A 16,892-nucleotide genomic window follows, 5' to 3' on the forward strand; every position below is an offset into this window, starting at 1 on the left:
TGTAACTTGTGGTGGGTCCCATTTGTCCTTTCGGCAAGTTACACTATAGGAACAACTATACCTAAGGCTACAACTTTCGCTCTCACCTGATTTCTATAGTGGCTCGAAGGATTTACCACGCGAGGTCATTCTGAAGAGTGATGTGTCTCTTGGCAGGCCTCTCTTAAAAAGATAAAACTTGAGTGTTACTAACACTTTTCTCTTGCACCTAGGACCATGAAAGCAAAGGGAGAGGATAGTGTGTGTTAGAAGTAGGACCACTCAACAAACTCTTTTGCACAAGTGTACCAAACACGAAATACACTTGTTCCTTTTTAACTTGTCATTGCAATGATTTTCTATCTAATTTGGAACAATCATGATGTTCTTTTTAACTTCAAAGGAAATATGTTTGAGTAAACTAGAATTTTAAAATCCTGGTCAACTTAATTAAAAACACATTTGCATGAAGTAAATCGTTTTGAGAATAACTTTGACAAATTTGGGATTCTTTTTAACTTGCACAAAATGAAGTGTTGATTGTGAATTTTAGTTTGATGCAAGAAATAAAATTTGTCTTGTCTTGTTTTAAGCACCAAAATAAAGTGTATCCCTAACTTGCAATGAAAGCAAATTTGTTTTTGTGAATTTTAGAGCACTAAATGAAAGTTTTTGATTTTAAGTAACAAACGGGGTTAGTTTGAAACCTGCACATGAAGCAAATAGTTAGTAAAATGCGACCATATGGTGGGCTTCTATAAGCCTAAGAAAATTTATTTTGTCGGTTACATGGCCTTTTTAACAACGTTATGTTACAATAGCGCTACTCTATGTGAAAACAGAAGCGCTACTTAACACAAACACGCTATAATATAGACAAAAGCGCTAAAAGAAAAGATTTTTACAACAATACAAAAGCGCTAATACAAAAAACAAAAGTGCTAACTAATGAACAAAAGTGCCATACTACTAACAAAAGCGCTAATTCTTGGACAATAACGCTATTGTAAGAACAAAAGCGCTAGAATACCAAAAACAATAGCGCTAAAGCGTGACCTGTGTGTCAAGGTAAACAGTCAAAAGTTAGTTTTGAAAACAAAAAATGTTGTTGGGTGTTGGATTCACATCGGGTTCACCAAGTGATGCTCTGCAAAATACACACAATGTTAGATTAAAGGCCTGTGGTCATATAACACACAAAAACACAAGAAACTGTTAGTGTTAATCAACCAAAAACTAATCTAAGCAGGCATATCAAAAGAGACCCTAAAAACATGATAAAGGATTTAACTATGGAAGTAAATACCACAAGACATCTCCAAATGCCTTCTAACATGCTCTTAGCTCCTTCTCCTTTGTTCCTCTCCTCTCCAAGTTCCAAATTAGTGTAGCTCTTAGCAGCTTTTTGCACTATGGATGCTTATGAAGATTCAAGATTGTAGATGATTATGACTTATGTTATGCAAGTGTAAAATAAGCTAATTAGACATATTATGAAATGAACAAAGATTTCTTTTTAGTCCAAAATGACAATATATGTATTTTATACTAAATACTCTCTCTAAAATTCACTATAGATTAAATGCATACAAGTTTTCAAGATTTGGTTTATGAAGAAATGTGCTCTATTTATAAGAAAAATGGAGCAATGGATGGTTGGGATTGAGTAATCTCAACAAGGGTCAGGATTGAATGATATTCAATCCATGTGATGGCTTTCAACCCAATCCCAAGATGACAAGTGTCAATGTGAGACAAGTTGAGAGGAGAGGGAATAAGCATTAAATGCTTGCAATGACCTGAGAGTTAACTTGGGAGTTAAGGTCAAGGTTGGGTTGAGTGAATAAATTCTTTATTTAAAGAATAAAGCTTTTATCCAATGGATAAATTCTTGTGCAAAGGTAAAAGGGATAACCATGGTCAAAGCAATAAATGCTTGAGATAGATGAGTCATATGAGGGTTGAGTTAGGTGTTAACCATAAGTGGTTTAGAAGACTTTAGAGGTTAAATTGTTGAACACACAAAGCATTAAATGTTTTTCAAAGACTTTGAAGTCTTTGAGAAGTGACTCCAAGTTGCTTAGGAATGTGACAATAATTAGGGGATGGATTAGGTTAATTAGGAAGGGTTTAGAAGAATCTAGAAGGGGGTTAGGATTGCAAGTGGGTTTGGTGGGTGAGGGAAACTAGGATTTTAATTAAAATAAAATTAATTTATTTCAACTTGTGGTTGCAACTTGCATTTGTAGGAAAATGCAAGTGGGGGGGGAATAATGATTTAAATAAATGTTTTATTTAATTTATTTAAAAGAGGAAAGAAGATTAAATTGAATAAATAGTATTTATTCATTTAATTGAGTGTGAATTTGGTTGCATGAATTAATTAAAATAAATTGAATAATTTATTTAATTAATAGGAGAATGTTTGAAGATGAATTAATTAAATATTAATTTAATTAACTGATGGCTAGTGGATTTTTAATCAAATAAATAGCAAATATTCATTTAATTAAAATGGACAGATTTATGTGACTACAGTTTATATGGGGTTTATTTGTCAAGTTGTAATAATAAGGGTTTCATTATCAATATTTGCTTCTTATGGGTTTGTGCTTACTTAGTTTTGTAAAACCCATGTTGGGTTGTGTGAAAAGAAAATAATATTCTCTTTGAATTAACCTGTGTTGGGCCAATCATGTTTTGAGGTTCCCTATGATAGGTGTTTATCCTTGTAGGTCTACAAGCAAGTTTGGGCCTGTGTTATCCCGAGTTACCATCCTTATATCATCCTTGTTGCATTCAAGCTCATGTCATTAAATGTTGTGACAAATGCAGTTTTATTATGTGTTAGTTATCTGTTAAAATAACTGCATGACAAGTTGCTTTCAGTTAATTGGTTATGATGATGCTCTTTCCTACATAGTAGAAGTTAGAATGTATTGTTGTAAATAGCATATGTAGGAAGAGTGAAAGATGAACAAGTCAGTGGTCTCCTTCTATGATTAGCATTGAGATCTCTTCAGGCTGAGGTAAGCATTTTACTCGTTAATTTCTTCTACTTCCACCAAAGCTGAATATAATTAGGATCTTGTTCAGCAAAGTATGAAGATTATGTTCTACTTGATATTTATCAATCATATGTATGTAGTCATACTATATCTTGTGATTGTGTTTCTAAGAAATCTCAATTTCAGTTTTTCAATTTGAAAGATGATTTGGCTTATGTATTTTGCTTGCTTGAATCTCACGCCTTTTTTTTATTTTATAAGTATATAAGGATCCTTTCAGGCATGGTTATTCGGATGGGAACGAGGTTGTATCTCAGCCTCTCAGGGTTAAAGATGAAAGTTTTCTAAAAATTCACCTTGTACAAGGTGAAAGTAAGAGAAAAGCAAGTAGTATCTTCAGTTTATTATGATTTTTGGTTCCTTTATTGATTCTTATTTGATTAAGGATTAAGAGGGAGTCCTAACTTCAATAAAGACTTAGTATTAAAGAATTGACAATCATTTGTTAAGTCTAGGGTTTTGTAAAGTTCTAACTTCCTTTCTTAAAGTATTTTGGTTTTTGATGTGATGATTTAACTGTACTCTCATCATTGGAATATAAGGAATAATTTGCGCAAGGATCTAAATTTATTGTCTTCTAGGATTAGAAATATGTCAAGGATCTAACCAAATTATTCCAAGTCAAGTATACTTTTGATATTTAGAATAATGGATTGTAAACCTTTATGAAAACTAACATAAAGATTGAGGATGTATGTAGCAAAGTCTGATTTTGTAGATCCATCTGAAGACAAGAAGTTGATTGGTGGATGCCTCAGCTAATTCATGATCAAGGTTGAAGCATGTTGTTGTTGCCAAGCATATCTTGTTGCATTTTGAAAATCTCAAATGATTGTGAGCATAAGACTGTAATCACCTCAGAAGGCTAACTTAGATTCTGAAGTGTCTCAGATAAGGGAAGTCACTTCAATCTCTCATTGTAACTTGGATACCCTATGATCTCTTAGGACTACAACAAATAGTCCTCAGTCACACTAAGTACTGCTGAAGCTGAATTCATTGGAGCATGAACTGTATCAAGGAAATTGTGTGGTTTTTCAAATTCTTGTTGAATGGTTTCTTATAATTATTTATTATCAGAGTCATATAGAGATACCTGAAAATTCAGTGTCTTATGGTAGGATAATCTTGTGTTGCAAATATTCTGACCAAGTCTTTTGAAGCTTGAGTACTTTAGAAGATAGACTTGGAGCTATGGAGAACACCACCTTGATTGAGAAGGAGTCTCAACCTCAATGATGCATTGTGTTTCATCAACCACCCTCTGCGGGTAATGTAAGGTGGTAGTGTAATCTTCTTAGGGAGAAGAGTAATTGTTACCATCCTCTGTGGGCAATGTAAGATGGTAGAAAAGATGGAATTTCATCCTATGCTTGTGTGTTGGATGGAAAGTGTACTAGATAGAAGATTATGTTTATTCATTCTTTGCTTGTGTGCAAAATGGAGGACTATGGTTTATGTAACTTCATTCTATGCTTGTGAGCAAGATGAAAGATTATGATTTTCTGATGTTACATTCTTCTTTGGAAAAATATTGAGGTAAAGGTAATGCATTCTTCTCTGGGAAAAGACTAAGGAGAATACTTGTGTGCAAATAAAGTTGGTGCTGCAATCTTCTCTGAGAGAAGATTGAAATGGAAGCTCTTCATCATTCTTAGCAGACAATGAATGGTGTATATGCATGATAGATATCATGGAAAGAGTCCATGATGTGCATATATATACTTATGTTTGTATTCATGTCTTACAGGTGGTCATGATAAAGTTCTGGATTCATCCTCTACAGGCAAGGCAAGATGAATATTATAAAAGGATCCATGATGAGTTACCATTATGTGATTTGATTACTTATTACTTATGGTTACTGGCTACTTGTTGTGATCCTCTCTAAGGAGTGTTGGCTGAGTTCAGATTACAGATTGCACAATGAATGTATCAGGAAAAGTACTTCGGGTATCTGCTTCAACTTGGGCTCTGCAGTGATCTCTTTGGCATGTAGAAAGCAATCTTCCGTAGCATTGAGCACTGCAAAATTTGAGTACATTGTAACATCTGTTGCATCCAGAGAAGTAGTGTGGTTTCACAAACTCCTTGGTCCTACCACCATTCATTGTGATAATCAAAGTTGTATAAAGATGTCAGTAAATCCTGTGTTCCATGACCGGTCCAAACATGTGGAAACACACTATCACTTCATTTGGGATATGGTGCAAAGAGGTGTCATTCAACTAAAGTACATTAGCACAGATGATCAGGTTACAGACATTCTTACCAAACCCTTATCCAGGGTGAAGTTCGAATACTTTAGAGATAGACTTGGTATTGTGGGAAATGAAACCATGATTGAGAGGGAGCTCCAATCTCAGTGATTCTATCTGTTGTGTTTTGATCATTCTTTGTTTGTGTGCAAGAATGAAAAGTATCCAATCTATGCTTGTGTGCTAGATGGAAATTTGTAATTATGTAAAGACGCACTTGTATTACACTTTCTATGCTTGTGTGCTAGAACCATCCTATGCTTGTGTGCTAGGTGGGAGATGTAATTCTATGCTTGTGTGCTAGATCCATTCTATGCTTTTGTACTAGATGGAACTCTAAAGGTTCAAATTATGTATTCTCTTCTTCCCTAGTTAAGAGGGAGTGTTGTTTATAACTAGGGAAAATGGGTTCAGATTGCCTTATGGCAACATCCAAACCCATTTAGGATTGGGTCCTATCTTAAAGGGTAGCGTGCCCCCAAGAAAAGTCCGGCCCCATCCTCCATGCCTCACTAAAAGAAACATGCCACAAATTGGCGCCAAAAGGGACTAAAGACGACCTAGGATATATGGGTTAAAGACCCATATAAATAAAGGTTAAATTGCAAATACAAATACAATTCAGTTATTCATGAAATCAACGAATCAGCTCTGCAAACAAAAGGTGCAAAATCACTAAAGAAGGTTGTACGAATTTATCCAAGGATTGTGCGAACTTGTCCAAAGATTGGGCGAACTTATTCAAGAGGATATAGGGCATTTTGGTGCAGTCTTGAAGCATACAAAAAGAGCAGATCTGATACATAAAGATCAGATTCAAAAAAGCAAGCTAAGTATTGTATTTTTGCAATAAGAGTGAATACATAATCTAACCTGTGGGTCTTTAATGCTGGGTTTTTCCTCCTTGGAGGTTTTCCCAGGGTATTTGTGTTTGTCTATTGGTTCCTTGTTTCATTCTTGAATTTACTTGATTATAGTTTACTAAATTACAAATTTGATTAATAAACTAGGGCATAATCAAATGTTACAAATCTGATTAATAAACTAGGGCATGATTAAATGTCACAAATCTGATTACTGATCTAGGGCACAAATTTAACACATATTAGTTTAATAATAAGGAATTATTTAATTAAATGATAATAATGGATAATATAATAGATATTTATGTAGAATAATAATGATTAAAGAATTATTATTTTTGTGTGTACAATTTGTCTTTTTTTTAATATTGGAAATTAAGATGAAACTACTACAATGTTAACTTTCATAGAATGATGCAAATCTTAATAGTTTGTTATGAAAGATTACACAATATAGTATTAGAGTAATTTAATAAATCGACAACAAAAAGTAGAATGGAAAAGAAAATTGACATAATTTATGTGAAGAAACCCTTTCAAGAAAAATATTCACACTAAAGAGATTTAAAGCTTGCATTAAACTTAAAAAGAGTGTACAAAAATACATCATCTCTCTCAAAACTTTGGCAACACTTTTTAACTTTAATAACTTGCAAAAAACTTGTCTTCTACTAACACGTCCCCAATTTATAGAACAGAAAGGATGGGAATAACATAGTGGTATCTCAAAACATGGGCTAGATCGACCTACAAAAACCAAATTCCCCACCTCCTGAGAATGTTGTAAACTTAGTAAAAAATAATTAATGATCACATGGCCTTCACATGGGTACCCAACCCATGGCTAATCAAAGTTACTTAATATCAAGTGCTCCACTACTCATCACCAACTTCAACAACTAATATGTATAACATGCAAAACTTGGTGCTCTACTTAGGATAACATATAAAATACATATGTAAACATGTACAAAATGCATGAATTCCAAGTGGTTTCCACTCCTAAAATGGATGCCTAGAAGGAATATTTTTCCAATATGCTTCATAAGTGGCATTAATGACTAGACTGACCTCTATGAATGTGTTACAATTTTACATAGGTAAATATTAAATATTTTTCTCTCTCATGAACCTAGGCATCCAAGTACACATTCCAAAGATCATGTAGACACATGAAAATGGATTAGGATTGGAAGTTAATGTCACCTTATCCTAATATTTGAGTCGATGTTCAAAGTGACATTGTTTCAAAGAAAAAGAATAGATAAGAAGAATGAATTAGAACATATAATGAAAGTAATGATATGCCCTAGTCAAGTGAAAGAAATAGTGGAAAATACATGAGATGATACTTCCTTGAGAGGTCATCCATGAAAATACAACATCGGTCAGCTCTCAAATGAGGAGTTATGAATAAAATATAAAATGAAAGATAAAAATGAAGGAAAAAGGAAGAGATGGATACAAGAAATATGTTTGTGAATGTGATGAGGATAATATATTTAATATGATGATATATGAATAATTGATTATTTTTAATTTCTTTAGTTATGCTAACATGTGAAGAGAATTTTTTTTTTCAATATAACAATGTATGCTATGCACTAGGTTATATAAAACCAAGGTAACTATCCAATGCATGGACTGGATCAAACGGAAAATGTCACCTACAAATGCATGTCATTGAACACCATGATATGGAATACCATGATGTTATTCCAGTGATAAATTGTAGTTACTATTATAAATACAAACAAATAAGAATAAGCACAAAAAAGAAAGTAGGAAAGAATAATGATGCAAAACCAAACATGATGTTGTCCCTAATCAAGCTAAAAAATAATTGATCAATTGATGCAGAGTTAAAAATTGTATACCCCTTTGTAATTCCACCTACACTAATGCAACCACTTTAGTGTCCATTCCCCTAGCATTTGAGTAGGATCATTCCAGCCCTTGCATCATCCTTTTCCCTCTCAATATGCTCAAGACACCTTTCAACATCCATCCTTCAGCTTTTGTTTCATGTTAGTCACATGTTTCTCTTGCTACTCATCATTTTTGAGCATGATTTGTCTAGACTCTAATGTCTTGCACGGACGCTCTTGCGTCACGCGTTAGTCTCGTGACATCTTAACACTCAAAGGTCAATTTTGTGTATTTCAACACTTGTCACCTATCTTGGTTGGTGGAAATGGCTTAGAATCTTCTAAACGACTCGTCGACCTCTTCTTTCACTCCTATTCTCTCATTTTAAATCCATCTTTTCTCTTCTTTCAAGCTCTCTAGCTTCTCCAAGTGCTCTCTCTTGCTCCTTCAAGCTCTCTAGTTCCTCCATACTCTCTCTCTCTCTCTCTCTCTCTCTCTCTCTCTCTCTCACGTGTGCGCATGCGCACTTGCTTGCTACAATAGTCTCTAGTTTTATACATTACTCTCAAGATCTCACAATAACCTTTTGCAACTCTCTTGTCTTTCTCAAGCCCTTTGGTAATATCTTTCTATCATTCTATCCATCTTGTCTTTGAGAATCTTGAGGTTTATCACATCCCCTATCTATTGGATCATTTTATCATTCTAGCTATTTATCTTTTGATCTATCTATCTATCTATCTAGGTTGTTCATGGAGGTGGAAACACCAAAAAGGGGGTCTGACTAAGGCAGGCCTCTAACACAACCCCCAACATTTTCTTTTCTCATTTGTGTGCAGGTTTGTAGTGGTGATAAATTTATCATTTTGAGGGAGGTGGTTGTGAGTTTCCCTCACTCTTCTTTACTTAGTTTCAGCATTTTGTATCTCATATTACAAGCTTAGTTTGTTGCCATTCATATTTACTTAGTTACATAATTGCATCTATCACTTATGTGTGACTTCTATGTTCTGTTCGTACATGATGATAGTGTGTCATGTTGGTGTCCCAATTCCACTCATTCATCCTAAGGATAGAGACTCAATAGAGTCACCTCAGAGCCTCATTTATAGTATAATAGCTTATTCACTTTTATCCCCTGGCTCACCCTTAGCACTAGTTTAAGTGAGGTAGTGGTGGATAGGTTTGTTCCTTGAGGTTCATCACCTTGAGGGTAACAAATCTCCTCCTCTACATTTTGGTGAACCTAATGTGAACACTTCTTCTGCATTATTAATTTTAAAGCATTCTTTATCATTCCTTTAGTCATTCAATATCATCAATTTTTAAATGATACGTCAGCCTTTGATTGACTCATTTATGCATTTCTTCTTTAATTTATTTTATTATTTTTAAAATACATTTGTTATCTTCTTTTATTAGTTATATTTCCAATTTTATTTAGAGTGATGTTCATTTTCATACATGTGATGGTGAAGTTTGGCTTTGCCTATGTCACTCTATGTCTTTGATCCCTTTGTTAAAAATTCTTCCATCTTAGAAGATATTTTGTTGCAAGAGGATGAAATCATTGTGATGTAGGAGCATTTGAGTAGTTCATCCAGTTGGAGCAGTTAGCAGTGGAGTTTCTTGGATATTGTTGTGTTTATTCATGTTTGTGAATTTAGAGTTGCGGATTTGGATTTAGCATTTGGATATCATTTTCTTAAACATATTTGAGATTCATGGCATTTGGACTTGATTCTGGTGAGATATCGATTCCGGTATGGTTCTAGATAGGCTTGTTCTTGTTGTGTTGAGTTGGCAGAGTGTGAATTGGGTTGAAGATAATTTTTATGACTTGCATATCATATGGGAGTATTGCTTTGGACCTAGCCAATAATCTTGGAGGTGTTCTTGGTGATTTTATTGACATTTTAGTGTTCTCACATTTCATTATGAACCAATGGATCTTTGGCCAATTTGATTTAGTTGATGAGGCTTGCAGATAATATAAAGAGGAAGTTTGGAGATTGATTTATGACAATGGAGGTCCACAAAGATAAGATTTAGAAGAGATGTATATTATGGAGGTGCTTTGGTCCTGCAGACTAAGGTCCAGATCAATAGACAGAGAAGAGGAAAGAGTTGAAGCTGGATGATCTACCAGATCAGGAAATAAAGTTGTTTGAAATTTTTTGTTATCTTAGGCACAAACTATCAAACCTAAGAGCATGAACTTGAGGTAGTTGATAGGTGGACTTGAACAGATCACCGAATTGAGGCAGGTTGAAAGGTTGTCCGGTAGATCGCCGATGAGAGGCAAATAGAACTTGTAGTCAGATTGCCAAACTTGAGGCAGTTGCAAGTATTTGTGAATAGATCATCAAAACAGATTTGATGTAGCATTGGTTATGGCATGTTGTAGATCAAGTGATGGGACTCATGTTTCAATTAACCCTAAGAGTTTGATGTAGGAGCATCTGAGTAGTTCATCTGGTTGGAGCAGTTAGCAATGGAATTGCTTGGAGATTGTTGCGTTTCTTCATGTTTGTGAATTTAGAGTTGTAGATTTGGATTTAGGATCTAGAGATCATCTTCCTAAACATATTCGAGATTTATGGAATTTGGACTTGATTCCGGTGAGATATTGATTTTGATATGGTACTAGATTGGCTTTTTCTTTTTGTGTTGAGTTGGAAGAGTGTGAATTGGGTTGTAGATCACTTTTATGACTTGAAGATCATATGGGAGTATTGTTTTGGACCTGGCCAATGTTCTTGGAGGTCCGTACAAACTTCTAAGCATTATTGGAGGTGTTCTTGGTGATTTGACCAACATGTTAGTGTTCTCACGTTTCATTATGAACTAGTGGATCTTTGACCAACTTGATTTGGTTGTTGAGGCTCATGGATAGTATAAAGAGGAAGTTTGGAGATTGATTTATGACGATGGAGGTATGCAAAAGATAAGATTTAGAAGAGATGTATATTCTAGAGGCATTGAGGTCTTTTGGTCTAGTAGAATGAGGTCTTGATCAACAGACTAAGGTTCAGATCAGCAGATAGAGTAGAGGACAGAGTTGAAGCCGAATGATCTACCAGATCGGGAAATTAAGTTGTTTGAATCATTTTGGTAACCTGGGTTGCAACCTAACATTTGTAAATCCTGAGGGCAGGTGTAATTCATCAAAATAATATAAGGATTGAGCTTTGAGGCTAGTTTTTCCCTTTGAGGGTTTTCCTAGTGTATATCTTGTGTTGAATGATCTTGTTTTGCTTTGTTATTTCATGGTGTTTGTGTTATAGGCTGGAAGTCAGGGCTATCTTTCATTGGATCTCCCTACCTTGACAATGTCACATTGATACCTTTCTTAATATTAGTCTATCTTATCTTCATTCCAATGCACTCTCTTCTAGAGATGATGCATTACTGGATGATAAATCGCATCTCACATCCGATCTCCCACAAGTAGATGTTAAGCAAGTTCCTTCAACTAATTCTTCTACAAGTTGTACTGAGTCTGTAAATTTTATTGTTGTCTCTGCTACCCCTGACAGACCTGCGAGACCAATTATTTGTGTGACTGTAGCTAGTCCTTATCCAAAGAAGGTAATTTCTATTGATGGCATTCTTTATAAAAGTGACTCACTGGATCTGTTTAAGACATATGCACAATGTAAGGCTCCTTCTCATAGAATGGTAGCCCACACTTATAACACTGGTAGAAATAAGAAAAACATTAATCACTCAAATACTTATTACCACCTTCTCGACCAGATATTTCTCAAGCACCTAAGTCTCTAGTTAAGCAATCTAGTGATTACGATCTTATTGAGAAACTTTGTGTTACTCTCACTAAGATGTCACTCAGGGATTTGCTTTAAACTGCTCCGGTTTATCAAGGTATGCTAGAGGAAGCTCTTCAAAAGATCTCATTACCTTATTGTGTTAGGAATTCGAATGTAAATTCCTTGATGAATTATATTTGTACAGATTCACTGAATATTATATTCTATCCACATGAACTCCCACCTCCAGAAGTAAGGAATCAAGAAGATCCATTAGTGATAATTGTTTATATTAACAATGTAGACATTAGATGGATTCTCATTGACATGGGTTTAGCACTCAATGTTTGTAGTCTAGATCTATTTCCAAAAATCAAAGTGGATTTCGAGTCTCTTGCTGCATTGTCTATGTTCATCTGTGGTTTTGATAATACTGGTGAAACTGCTTTGGGCATAGTTAGTTTGCCTATAAATATTGGACCAGATACTATTCCAACCCTGCTACATGTTATGCCATGACCTTTATCATATAATATTCTCTTGGGTAGACCTTGGATTTGTGCTTTAGGAGTGGTTAGTTCTACCCCTCATGGTTCTATTAAGTTTTTTGTAAACAATAAGGTAGTTAAAATCAAGGTTGATCCTGAAGTTATGCACTTATGTCAAATTGTAGCAGTTGGTCATTCCTCGGTTACACCTACTTTTGAGAACTATATTCCATATTTATATTCTAATATACCGAAAACTATTCACATGGACCCTCCTAAAGAGGAAATCCATGACAGGGTTGTCCCTAAAGAAGATCCTCCTAAAGGAGAAAGTCCTAAGTCTACTCCTACTCCATCTCCTTCATCTCAATCAAATGCATTTCTTAGTGACAATTTGAGCTCCTTAGACTTTACAAGATCCTTCATTGGAGAATATAAAGCCAACCCTATCCACCTTAACATTCTAAAAATATCATTTATACCCGCTACCAAAGATGATTATTCTTTTGTATCGCATGATCATGTGAACACCATTGGCTATACCATTAAAGGTGATCCTCCCCCTTTGGAGGAGTTGTAATCATGTTATGGTCCAAGATTCAATATTTCTTCCAAGTATGGATACAAAGAAAATGGTATTGGGTGCATGGGTCAAGGAGTTAAGGTCCCTTTGGAATCAAAACAATGCTCTGTTACAACGGGTTTAGGTTACAAATCTTCTCCTTTATCTTCATCCCCTCCATTGTCTAATGTTCCTATGTCTTCTTCTTCTTGTGAGTAATCAAACTCTTCTCCCCAATAGAAAGGCTTGCTTCTTGCTCCTGATCCTTTATCTGATCAAGAGCTTATTTTGTTGTGGATTCCTAAAGACCACTTGATTACTATTCCTCTTCCTACACATAAGAAGTTTCATAAGGATGATAAAGAAAAAAATTCTTTCTGTGCATACCATAAAGTGCTTGGCCATTCCACAAGTGAATGTAGCCTTGACGAACAAGATACAACTTCATCAATCATGTGTCATTAATTCTTCATCTATTGATGCACCTTCTTCTTCTTTGCACAACAAGTGACATTGAGGTTTACATCTATCCTGTTCTTTTAAACATTCTATTTATTTATGCATTCTTATCATATCTCTTTTTCTCCCACAGAGGTGCATGTTTGTCTCTTGCCCACTGCAGTGACTATCTTTTTGTCACCCAATGTGGCAAGTATCTATCTTTTCCCTTTGTGGCTCTTATCAAAATTGATCTTATCTATGGTGTCCTCCCTCCCTAACGAGGTTGGTCCTGTATAGCTTATGTTTATCTCTATCAATAGTGGCTTTCCTTCATAGAAAGGTTGTTTCTACTTATCTTTTGGTAGTAGCTTTCCTTCATAGTGAGGTTGGTGCTACTGATGTTTGATCACCTAGCATAACACAACTTGCTAGGTTGTGATCTATCTTTTTAATTATTATCATCTGCATGATTGCTAACTACAAAGTAAGCTAGTGTCTAGGTCATGTACCATCTCTTCGACATCGATTTATTCTTTGAATTTTGGATGCATTCTTCCTTAAGGCAATTGATCCCTTCATTCTTCTCTCCTTTTTACAATTCCTCTATGTGGTATCTTGTATTTTGGGGATGACACATAGTATTGAGACAATCTTTTACACCGAGGTCTCTTTCACATTGCTGACTTCAAACTTTTAGTTTTCTTTTTATGTGTTTTCATGTGTGTTCTATCCATGTTCTTATTTGTATATCGATATGTTTATCATGATCTAACCCCATCATCTTGGGAATTTTTCACTTTCTAACCTTGTCTTGTGCAGATTTTTCTATCTAATGCATTTGTTTTGTAGGTCTTCAACTTGGGGGTATGATTCCTTGGCTCAAAGATTTATCTACTTCCTTTATAGTATCCTTTTGGCATCATCATGTTATTTTATGTTTAGTAGATTTCCTTTAGTATGCATTTTCATGTTGATTCATAAGCCTGCTAAAGTGGGGGCATAATGTAGAGTTGAAAATTGCATACCCATTTGTAATTCCAATTACACTTTTGCAACCACTTTAATGTCCATTCCCCTAGCATTTGAGTAGGCTCATTTCATCCCTTGCATTAGCTTTTTCCCTCTCAGGATGCTCAAGACACCTTTCAACAACTATCTTTCAGCTTTTGTTTCATGTTACCCGCATGTTTCTATTGTTGCTCATCATTTTTTAGTGCGATTTGTTTGGACACTAATGTGTCACGTGGATGTTATTGTGTCACGCATTATTCCCACAACATCTTAACGTTCAAATGTCATCTTTGTGCATTTCAACACTTGTCACCTATCTTTGTCGATAGAAACGGCTCAGAATATTCTAAACAACTTGTTGGCCTCTTCTTTGCATCCCATTCTTTCATTTTAAATCCATATTTTCTCTTCTTTCAAGCTCTCTAGCTTCTCTAAGCGCTCTCTGTTGCTCCTTCAAGCTCTCTTGTTTCCTTTGTACAATCTCTCTGGTTCTCTTGGCTCTCACAACTCTCTCTCTCTCTCTCTCTCTCTCTCTCTCTCTCTCTCTCTCTCTCTCTCTCTCTCTCTCTCTCTCTCTCTCACTCACTTTCTATAGTAATCTCTAGTTTGCTACAACACTCTCAAGCTCTCACAATAACCTTTTGCAACTCTCTTGGCTTTCTCAAGCCTCTTTGGTACTATCTTTATATCATTTTATCTATCTCATCTTTGAGCATCTTGGGATTTATCACATCCCCTATCTATTTGATCATTTTATCATTCTAGATATTTATCTTTTGATCAATATATCTATCTAGGTTGTTTGTGGAGGTGGAAACACCAAAAAGAGGGTTTGACTAAGGCAAGCCTCTAAACACAACCCCCAAAATTTTCTTCTCATTTGTGTGCAGGTTTGTAGTGTTGAGAAAGTTATCATTTTGTGGGAGGCTTCAACCGTGGACCAGTTGTGAGTTTCCCTCACTCTTTTACTTATTTTTAGAATTTTGTATTTCATATTACAAGCTTAGTTTGTTTCTATTCATATTTACTTCGTTATATAATTGCATCTATCACTTCTGTACAACTTCTATGTTTTGTTTGTACAATACGACAACACATCACACTAGTGTCCTAGTTCTGTACACTCATCCTAAGCACATAGACTCACAAAAGTTTCATGGGAGCCTCGTGTATAGTCTAATAGCTTAATCTTTCACTTTTATCCCCTAGCTCACTCTTAGCGCCAATTTAAGTGAGGTAGCGGTGGATAGGTTTGTTTCTTGAGGTTCATCACCTTGAGGGTAACAAATCTTCTCCTCTATAATTCATTATGATGATAATAAGAATATAATGAGAATTATTTTTTCAACAATGAGAACAACATGGAGATTGAGAACAACTTTATCTGAATGATGATATTTCTTAGTAAAATGAGTCAAGGTTTGTAATGAGGATAGAAAAAAAAACAAGAAATATTTTTAATAATAGATTGGTAATTGTTAGTAGCCTAAGTGGATTAAGTTGTACCATACAAAACACCAAGATCCAACTACAATACCAGAGTATAATAAAACACTATCATGGAAACAACAACACACAATACAGTACGAGATATATTCATGTAACATAGATGTATATCATATTAATCTCCACTAGAATGTGTCTCCAATTGCTACAAGCTTACATATAAAGAGTTTGCGGTTGGTTAGGCCATCAACTGTCAGACAACCAACTACCCTGTAAGTATAACTTAATACTATTGTTTTATTTTAATACATTACCAAAAAGCCTTATTTACTAATTAACCGGCTTACATCATCCCCCCACCCCCAAAAACTTGTTCGTCTTCTAGACAAACACAAAACAACAAAATAACAAAACTATCTACTTAGAGGGACAAGAGGACGTCCCTGTTCCCATAGAGGTATGCTCCTGGAGGATCTTCAGATCTCTTTTAGCAATGAGTTGTTTCTCCCAAGTTGCTTTCAGAAGCCTGAGTGCATCCATTCGGTCTTTCTCAGAGGCAGCCAACTTCCATTCCTTTTCCAGCCTCATGGTTCTCTCTTGAACCATTTCTTGCTCTAGGGCATTGATCCTTTCTTTCAACTCACTCTCTCACTGCTGGGCTAAGGTGTGGTCTCCTTCCATTTTGCTCACTTTCCAGGTCATCCCCTAGAGCTGTAAGAATGTAGTACGGAAGGTTTGTTCCATGGAAGTGATGGCTCCTATTACTTCCTAATTACCTCCTGTGTGCCCACTAAGGATATGTGGTACTCCCCAGTCTGCTACCATCTCCAAAGTTTCTGTGTCGAGCCAACCTTGGTTCTTGATTTTCTCCAAGATCTCCCTCTCGTAGCCTTCTGTCATAAACGCCAGTAGTGCTTCTATTTCTCTTTCTATAGCAGGCACATCGGATCTTCGAGAATGATCTCTCATCTTCTCCGTGGCTATCCTCATTACTTCCAACTCTGACAGAAAATGTTGTGCAATAGCTTCCCACCCTCTGATCCCCTCTACTTGTGAGGACATGTTGTGCCCTTTCCTAGTTTCTTCAATCCTCAGGCTCTCCTCCTGCTGGTCAAGGCCCAGTGATGGTGAAGGAGG

Source organism: Cryptomeria japonica, chromosome 9, assembly GCF_030272615.1.
Source record: "Cryptomeria japonica chromosome 9, Sugi_1.0, whole genome shotgun sequence".
NCBI classification, from domain to species: Eukaryota; Viridiplantae; Streptophyta; class Pinopsida; order Cupressales; family Cupressaceae; genus Cryptomeria; species Cryptomeria japonica.